At 49.8% G+C, this 9,652-nt stretch overlaps 1 protein-coding gene across 3 annotated transcripts in view; it reads right to left on the bottom strand.

Moving 5' to 3' along the window:
- The window catches only part of PRICKLE2 (prickle homolog 2), a 107,926-nt gene that overhangs the window by 37,853 nt on the left and 60,421 nt on the right, over positions 1-9,652 (bottom strand). Inside the window, exon 1 of one of the 3 annotated variants that reach the window (XM_014946870.1) lies at positions 4,763-5,205. The exons of the other annotated variants lie outside the window; for them this stretch is intronic. The gene's annotated coding sequence lies outside the window, so the exon portion shown is untranslated. Of the gene's footprint in view, positions 1-4,762; positions 5,206-9,652 lie in introns of those variants that run through there. 3 annotated transcript variants of the gene reach the window in all.

Below are 9,652 nucleotides of genomic sequence, written 5' to 3'. Positions count from 1 at the left end.
CCCCAGCGCTGCTTATCTCTGCTTCTCAGTTGTTTCTTCTGGGATGGAAATAAATGGGCTGTATCAGGGAGCAGCTCCGTCTCCAGACAATGCGAGGAGCAGGAATGCCACGGCCCATGCCGGCCCATGCCATGCCTCCACAATAAAGGATTTGCATGCATTTGTGACCAAATTAACATGCAAAATTTGGAATCCCTCGAAAAGCAATTGTCTGCTCGGCTCGGACGGGGTGGGTAAATGCAAAGGGGCAATTCCCTCCCTGCTTGGCTAAAGGCACAAACAGCAGCCTGATTTTTTTTTCCAACATCGTGCCATCATTCTGATTGCAATGAGGCTTTTTGGGTCAGTCATCAGTCAGTAAATCACTAGACTTCTCGGAAACAGGAGAGGCTGAAGATTTGGGGCAGCTCATGTGACCCCTGAGTCTCTTAACAAGGGCATCTTATTATCCCTGCCTGTTATCTCCTCCCCTCATTTGAGAGCTAATGAGGCATCTTCCCACCCAGAATGAGCTCCAGCTACACAGACCCATTTCTCTAGACCCCACAGGCAGGGCAAATATTTATTTAAACTGAAAAATTAACATAGTCCTTCACTGCCATGGGAGAGCCTGTCAGCTCTTCTCCAGTATGGGCACCACTCTCCCATTTCACAGACAGGGAAGCTGAGGTGCAGGAGTACCCAGAGGCAGCACCCAGCCGTGACTTCCCCATCAGCTTCATCAGAGGAGCACCAAGCTTTTGTTCTCAAAACAGACAGTTGGAGTTGCCTCCTCCAACTTCTCTAACATCACATTTTGAACCAAACACTCCCAGTAGCCCCAGGCAGCCACTGCTCGTGGCCTCGGGTCCCATTGACCTCAGCCACAAAGTTGCATCACTCTGGACAAAACAGTTCTGTGATTTCACAGCTCTTTCGCAGTCACTTCGGCTGGAAAAAAAGCCTATCAGTGGGAATGCATTGCAAAGACCTTGTGCTACCTGGGCTGAAAAGGAAGCTTTTATCTGCCAAACTGGGGTGCAGGAGGCTAAAGGAGGTGAATTAGATATGGGCATTTACAACAGAAGCAACTCAAAATCTGAGGACATGGTGCCCTTGGTGGCCTCCAAGGATGGCCAAGGGAGGACAATGCTCACTTGGCCCAAGATGCTGTAGGGACAGTTGGCTTAAAAGATCAACATCTGGTGGTAGCAACGGTGCAAGCAGCACAGCAATGCCAAGAAGATAAGGAAGAGAGAAATAATCCAGCAACCAAACTACCCCTGTAGGAGCAGCTCCCCCCAGTCTCAGTGGCCACAGGGGAGCTTGTGTAGCTGCACATCTCCAGAAAGGCCTGCAGTAGGTGGGGAAACACTGAGAGGATGAAAGAGTTGCAAGTCTTCTCCATCTTCCCCATCCATCTTCTCTTCTCTACCCACTTGATTTGCTCAAGACAAGCCAGATTTTCAGTGTTGCTTTACTTTTAATCCCCTCTGACCTCCACAGTGCCAACAGCAGCAATTCTGAAGGTGTCCAGGGTGGCGTTGAAGCTTTTATTACAAACCCCGTTTCCACTCCTGGAAAAATTCTCCTCTCTGGCTGAAGTTGTCCATGCTCAGTCGCAGGGTGGAGACTAATTTATTTTTTTTTTTTTTAAGGCTCTCTAAAAATCCTTTACCATTGCAAGGGTTATTCTTGCCTAATTAGGAAAAAGAAGAAAAAAAAAATAAATTGCCAGCTGCAGCCAGGTATGAGCAAAAGCAGCCTCCGAGGATTTTCCAGTTGGTCTGCCTTCAGAGTGAATCAGGACCATCAATCCGAGAAGTGGGTGGAACATCTGCCTGTGGGTCCCCACCGCCCTGTCCCCAAACCGCCGCTTCCCTGCGGCACAGCCCGGGGCAGCCTCCAGGCTGCTTCCCATCTTGCTGTCTGTGGTCCAGGGCACCACGTGGCAGACAACAACCCTCAGCACATGAGGCTGTGCTCCTCCTAGACCCGACCAAGAAATCAGGACAAAACACAACACAATGTACAAAAGCCCCAAATCCCACATCTGGGCTGTCCTGGTGCCCTCTTAGGCGACCAAGGAACCAGGACCACAGCCCAAAACCGTGGCCAGATCTCTCAGCAACACCCCAGGAGGAATTCAAACACAACCAACCTTTCCAACCTGTGGTTAAATCACCCAGGGGAACTGGGGTGAATCATTGGTCATTTTGGGGACCCCAGGTGCACCCCAGCGCTCTGCAGTGAACACAGGTCCCCACTGGGGCTCCTGTTTCTCCTTGTGAGCTGGGTAAGAGCCCCGGGGTGCTTCAACACCCTCCTGACCTGAACACTGCTGCCAGGCTGCTCCCCTGAGCCACAACCCCTGACACGAACCATGAAAAGTCTGATGCATAAAGATGAGATGTTTAAATTAAGGGATATTAATAACTCGGGAGATCTCGGAAGAAATCTCTATCTGGAGCTCTCAAGATATTTTGCAGAAGATGTAGTGGGGTTTTTTCGCAATAGAGGTTAGACAGAGGTGGGCAAAGTGCTATACCCTTGTGAGCTGCAGATCTAGCAAGGGGGAGAGAGAGAAGAGGAAAAACAAGGTGCCGTGAGCCCCAGCCTGTTGCCCATCCGTGCTACCAGGAGAAAAGGTGTCCAACAGGCTGCTCTGTCACATCCAAGGCGACGGAGGCAGCCTGCCAGCTCACAGGCTTACCACTCATCTCAGCATATTTATCTTAGTTTGTTTTTTTTCCCCCCCTTAAAGGTCCAGCTCTTAGCTTACAGAAACAATAACAACTGCATATTTTTCCTCGGTCACAGAGAATAAATGCAAACCACTCGTTTCCAACTAGAAGAGGAGAACAGGCTTGATAAAAGCCCCAGAATTGGTGGGCAAACAATGCTGAGGCCAATCTCATGATTTTGGAAGGCAGGGGGAGCCACCCGACGGGCAGACTTAGGAGCTGTGGGCACCCAAGAGGGGTTTGATGTCCCCCATGGCAGGACAACTCAAGAACCTCGAGAGCCCCATGGGGCCCCAAGTCCCAGGGATGGAGCAGGGCAGGCAGTGGAAGGAGCAGGCAGCAGCAGAATCCTCTCCAAACCCTCCCTCTCCCTCCCCAAAGAAGCTTGGCTCCGTTCAGCATGTGGGTCCTCAACTGTCTTCTCAAGTTTGCTTAACCCTGGGCTCATCACAGGCAACGTTTATCTTCCTGCCCATCTTTCTCCCCCCCACCCCTGTTCCAGGCTTGCAGCCCATCTCTCCAGCACCGGTCTGGGACAGCCAGGCTAAGCCCAGCAGGTTCCCAGAGATCTGCCCTGGGGCTGGAAGTGCTATTTTAGGGGACTTCATCAGTTTGCCTTCACAGTACGACAAGCAGAAACCACAGGAAAGCAGTAAACATGCTGCAGATCAAGCCTCTCCCAGGCTGTAGGGTCCTGAAGGAAAAAACCAAACCCTGGCTGATAGGCAAAACACTCGGGAAGGGGATGAGCTAGGCTGAAAATTGTAATTATTTCAAAAGTTGAGGCTTAGACGGCATCCCCCGAGACGGGCAATACCGACTGGCTTGTGAAAGCAATCACTGCCAGCCTGATCCGTGTGTGTATGTGTGTTGGCTCAGCCCGAGCCAGGCTGCCGACGGCAAGTGCGCAAGGCTGGGTCATCTGGTTAAGCTGAATCCGGCTGGTAGAAAACACACGACGGGAGGAGATTAAAATGGGAAGCAAAAAATATAATCTTGTTAGCTGCAGACAGTTTTACTTTACAAACCTTTATCGCGGGCTCAAGCCGGCACCCTTATAAACACAACGCAGCGATGCGAGACGTGTAAGCGCTCCCGCAGTAGGCGAAATAACCGCTGAACAAAAATAAGTCAGATAAGTTACAAGATAAGCGAGCTAAAACAGAGAGGATGACACTGCATCTGGTGCGAACAATTATTTTGGCATTATTCTGCCCGGCGCTAATCCTCAGCGGCTTGAAAAGATTCAATCAGTATTTAGCACCGCCAAGGAATCATGACTAGAAAACAAAGAGTAACTGGATTAAAATCTTTCCACGGTCACAGGTCACGTCTGTGTCACATCTGCTTAAAATGTTCCTTTAAGAAACAAGAGAGAAAAAAAAAAAAAAAAGGAAATTTGACTTGAAAAGATTGTGCTGAAAAACATAACCCCCAGGTTGCAGTTCTAGGTTAGTTTATAGTCAGGCATTCTGGCATGAGAGAGAAGGATGTAGAAAGATTATTACTTTAAAACTCTCTATCCTCAGGAAAGCAAAACCACCACAATAAACATCTGAACAGCACTGTCCTCATCCACAACACCAGCCTCCACGCAGTCTCCTCAGAAAATGCCCAGAGAACCCAGGCTTCCAGAAGCTGCCTCTAACGCAGCAATGAAATTAACGTTGAGAGACGAGGATTTTTTAAGACTTATTCCTATTTAGAGCCAGCTGAGCCTTCCTGATTATTTTTAGAATGAAAAATCCATTACGGTGGCATCAGTGTTTCTCCCCGACTTCCTGCAGCTGCAGAAATGCAATTTAACAATTAACCTTTTCCATCCACAAACAACACAAACGGCAAAGGCTGGGAAAAAAAGGCTCAGCCCCCCCGCAGATCCCCCCCCCCAAGCCAGCACACTGAGCAAAGTTCGCACGCAGCTTCGTGCATCCACGGAATGCCACTTATTCCTCCTCTTCCTCCCTCCCTTCTACTTTCCATCCCTCCTAAAAACCCAACGGCAACTTTGAAGGTGCTGGCAAAAGGCAGTTCCTTACCTGCTCCTACCGACGGCGCAGGAGGAAAAGATCCAGCTGGTTCTTCCGACGTCCTAGTTGTGCCCGTTGCCTTTCGGCTGGTGGGCTGCTCCCAGGACCAGCCCCGGCACCGCAGTGCCATAAAGCATCCCAGGCTCTCCCACCACCCCGGACCAGGCAACTGGGAGGGGGTGTGTTGCCACCAGACGGGCTTTTCAGAGCCTTTTGGAGCCTTTCAGAGGAGCCACGCACCAACCACAGCCCATCTCCAAAGGAAACCCACCGTGGAAAACTGTCTCATCCCCCTGCCCCGCGTCTTAAAGCTTTTGCTTAAATCACCTCCCTCCCAAATCCAGCTCCGGAGGGTGCCCCCCTCTCCTCTCCCACTCCAACTGAATCCAGCAGCTCTCTCTCCCCTCCTCTCCACCCGCCCGTCACTAAATGACCCTCGGAGGTGGCGGGAGGATGTCCAATTTGCTCTCCGAGCGGCGAGGCATTAACGAGGAGCGATGCAGCCCGTGGAGGATAATTGGCGGCGCGGGAGCGGCGCGGGGCCCGTGCTGTTGCATTGCTCTCCTCTCCTGCATGCTAATGAGCAATGATGTCAGCAAGCCAAAGTCACCGCATCCGGACCGCGCGCCGCCGGCCCCGGCCACCCTCCCATGGATTTACATGGAAATCAGCCCGCTCTTACAAATCAATAAATCCTGTCGGCTGCTTAGGGAGAGGGAGGGGAAAAAAAAAATAAAAATACAAAAAAATCCTTCTCTCTAGCTCGCATGTGCGTCTTTCAAAGAGTTGGCTCCACACCAGCAGCCCAAATTGAATGGTGTGAAGATGCTAATTACCCTTCCCTGACGATCATCCTATTTGATGCTGACCGAACCTCAACTCGCTGTCAAACTTAGGGCACCGCTTCTGAGGCACACGGGCTATTACAGCAGTGATCTGCTGGCTCTCAGCAACGTAGCGTTTGTCTCCTGGCTTTCGATGCCCTCTTAATTATTTTCTGCAGTCATTCGCTACGATTCCCCACTGGTTTTTAGACGCAGCATGTTTGTGCACCAGCAGGGCTAAACATTCTGGGCAATACAAGTTATTAGCGTGGCATTTTGGTTGCCGTGTGTTTTAATATGTTTTCTTTCCTGCGGCCCCGAGAGATGCACAATTCACACCTTTGATGAGTATCTCAGGTGAGGGCTGCGACCCCAGCAACACACCAACCCAACGGGGATGCCGAAGCCTCCTCCCCTCATCGTTCCCACCCCTCAGAGAAGAAAAGAAAACACAGAGAAGGAGCTACGCTGCCAAATCTGCTGCTCTTAAAGCCCGTTGCTGGGGAATTAGGTGGCCACAAATGAATCTCTGCGACAAGTCAACTGGAGGAGAGCAGTTTGCATTTGGAAAAAGTGAGTGAAATTCAAAAGCCTAGTTTCTGTGGGCTCAGAAAAATACAGAAAGCAAATAAAACTTGCCCAACATGCACTGCTTTTCTAGCACACTCCTGACTTTTGGGGCCTGGCTCCAGATTTTGGAGCCCTTGACTTTGGCAATATTAGCTATGTTTACAGAACACAGAAGGATGCAGAAACTACAGCTGCGAGTCTTTCCACAGTCTCAAATGCCTAAAATTATTATTATTAAGGCTCATAAATTAGGTTTCATTATATGGAATTACACTCAAAATCTCAAGGGCGAGATCTTCAGCTGGGACAAACCAGCCCAGCTCCCCCTCGGAGCCTCCCCAACTTACCCCAGCCAAGTGGGACGGACCGAGACCGTGCAGAGACCTCATCTGGCTCAGACAACTTCAGACAAAAGAAAATATTCACAGCCACAAGTACAAGAGTTGAGCAGTGACCCCATTATCGCGTCCACTTGGGTCAGACCTTCCTTCCATGGAGGAAGGAGAGGCATCACCTCCACTTCTGCTGGGGATGGCCACAGCGCCAAGGAGGGTCCCCTCCAGCTCCTCCAGCTCTACAGAGCAACAGAACTTGATGGAAAAATCTCTCCTGACCCTTCAGCTTCCTAAACTGGCACAATTTGTCCTTTCCAGCTTGCATCAGCGTTGCGGGCAGGCTGTCAGCTCGCCTCTCTGTGGTTAATGTGCCACGGCCCCAAGATGATGTATTTTTTCCTCTTAAATTCAGAACATGTTAATTACAATACAAAGGCAACGAGACAAAACTGAATTGGGCAAAAGCAAATAAAGAAGCCTGCTTATAAAATGAGAATGTTGAGCAGAAATGCTGTAGAGCAGAAATTACCCATGTTTCCTGTAACAATCTTCCCTGGAAATGTATTGCTAAGAACACACTGCAGCGATGAGGGGCTACAACTGGCACAAAGAATACGTACCGCTCTGCTTGCCACATCCTGTAGGTGCTAATTTTCACCCAACACATGAGTAAAATGACTGACTTCATCTACATTAACTTTCAAGGAGCAAAGCTATAAACATTTGGGAGCAAAGTGTCTATTAGTGCTCCATGTGCCACTTGAGCAGACCACCAGCCGGTCCTTCGCTCAGGGGAAAGGTTGACAGGGTATGAGGCCGAGTGTCCAACCCCACTTCTGGTGCAACATGCTCCGTGTAAGTCCATCTACAGCAACTTCGATCACCCAGCACCATGATCCCACCACTGGGCTGATGTTGGTGTCACCTCCATGCAACCAAGCATCCTACAGCAAAGGTAAGTTCTGCTTGGCTGCCTTGGCCGACTGGATCATCCCCAAGAAAGGAATCACACCAGAAATTGCAAATTTTTAAGTGTAAGTTGATCTACAAAGATAAAATGGAAGTAAGAATCATGAGCTGATATAAAAGACCAGTAAGACCAACGCTTATAACATCTCAACTGCATGGCTAACTATGAGCAGAAGAGCTTTGTGTCTCCCAACAGCACGTACAATCGTCATCACTCCTGGCAGGCTTCTTGTTCTGATACTTGCAAAACTAAATATCCACAAAATCCAATGAGCGGGCTCTTCTGAGACAAGAAATCAGATTAGAAGCTGCCACATTTGGACACACAACTGTCTCAGCAAAGTGGAAATGAGCTTTCCTGCTTTGAAAGCTGCCGGCTCATTGGCAATTGCTCCATATTTCTGTTACCGACTGCAAGGCTTGTGAAAAGGTCATGTGTTGGAATAACTCCAGAAGGTACACAACATCTCTTGACGGATTCTGCACATCACGCAGGTGAAATGGGTGTTTCATTAAGCACTAAGGAGAATACCAAGCCGGTGGAGCACATTATCAAAGGTCATGTGAAGGACTTGCACCATTACCAGGATGGATGCTGACAACCGCCAGCAATGAAGCAAACAACCAGAAGTCAAACCTTAGCTACTGAAATAAAGAAAGATCAAGAGCAGGAAGCCCCTGTTCAGGTGCAGAGGTGTGAGACGGACAACTCTGCTTGTAAATACAGAGATGGAAATTGTGTTGGAAGTGATGGAAAACTCTGCTGTAGACACATCTTTCTGCCCCTTGCTGCTAGTTTTAAAGACAAAGACCCAAACCCAGTCAAACTTTAAACTTTCTGGCATTTGCACAAGCTCATCCCTATGGCTAATTTAACAAATCACTGTAAGAGTCCACGTTTCATAAATGCTGCATTTTGTCACCTTGGTGTATCGATCGGCTGGCAATCAATAGGGCTCCATGTGACACTGTTGACTCTCCTGATGACAATGAGACACACGGCCCGGCCACGCGCAGTGACAGCAGTCTGGCGTCCTCAAGGTCACCGGGCTACTAACCTGATGAATGTCAGATCAAGTTGCCTTTCTGAATTATTTAGTGAGCATCCTCTGCTGCAGCTTGCCAGAGGAGAGCATAGCACTGCTGCCCTGGGATGTCACCGAGGCTCCAGCCTTTGCTGCCCACGGGGACAAAGGCTGTCCCCTGAGTCCCATACACATCGTCAGTCCATCTGGAATTGGGTAGGATGGCAGGTCCCCCTCATCCCTGAGCCCGTCCTGGCTCACAGCAACAAGCACAATAACAGATTACTTTTCCCATCGCTCTTTCTACCCACAGAAATGCAGAATTGGATACTCACAGTGGTTTTTTTCCCCCCCTTCGTTCCCACGCTCCCCCCTGTAATTTGCAGGGAAATCTCTGCTCGCTGAGCCAGCGCTCCTGCCTCCGTGCCAGGAGAGTCCCCAGGCTGGGGGACAGCTGGAGCTGTGCTCCCATGGCCATGGGACAGCAAAAAGCAGCAGAACAAGAGGCTGGAGAGAGGGCACGGCTTTGCAAACACCAGAGGGGAAAGGCAAGGAGGTTGCAAAAAGCAGTGAGGAGGGAAGGGAGAAGACCCGACGTGGCAGGGTCCAGCCCCATTTCTCCTGGGCAAATGCCTGGCTCTTTAGGAGGCACATAGGGATGTGCCCAAGGGATGGAGAAAGCTCCTTGGAGAACCTGCGTCAGAAAACACAGCTCAGGACTTTAAATTAGTTTAAGTCCTCTTTTTTCTTGTTTTTTTTTCTTTTTTTCTTTTAGTTTTTCTTTATTGTTTTAAAGCAAGGCAGCAGACCATCCCCACACCCCTCAATGCCAGAAACAGGGGTGTCTTATCTCAAAGAAAAATGGGATGGAGGGAGGGGCAGAGAGACCAACATCAGATGCAGATCATTAATCCTGAAAACTTGGCCGCCTCCTCCTCTTTTCCTCAGGGCTGCCATTTGTACCTTCACACGGCTGCTGCCCGAGACCACGTGAGACCAACCCTCTCCTCCTGCTGCCACCGCCGCTGCCTTCCACCCGCTTTCGTGGGTAAGGATCCGTGCTGCAAGGAGGAATTTAGGTTTTATAACAGCACCCAGCCCAGCAGCAGCTGACACAGAAGGGGAGGTGCAGCCCATACGTGCTGCAGCTGATTTTAGAGATGATTTTCTCTATTT

Source organism: Calidris pugnax, unplaced genomic scaffold (assembly GCF_001431845.1).
Source record: "Calidris pugnax isolate Ruff unplaced genomic scaffold, ASM143184v1 scaffold81, whole genome shotgun sequence".
Lineage (NCBI taxonomy): Eukaryota > Metazoa > Chordata > Aves > Charadriiformes > Scolopacidae > Calidris > Calidris pugnax.
Note: the sequence above shows the minus strand (reverse complement) of the source record. Positions and strands in the feature narration are given on the sequence as shown.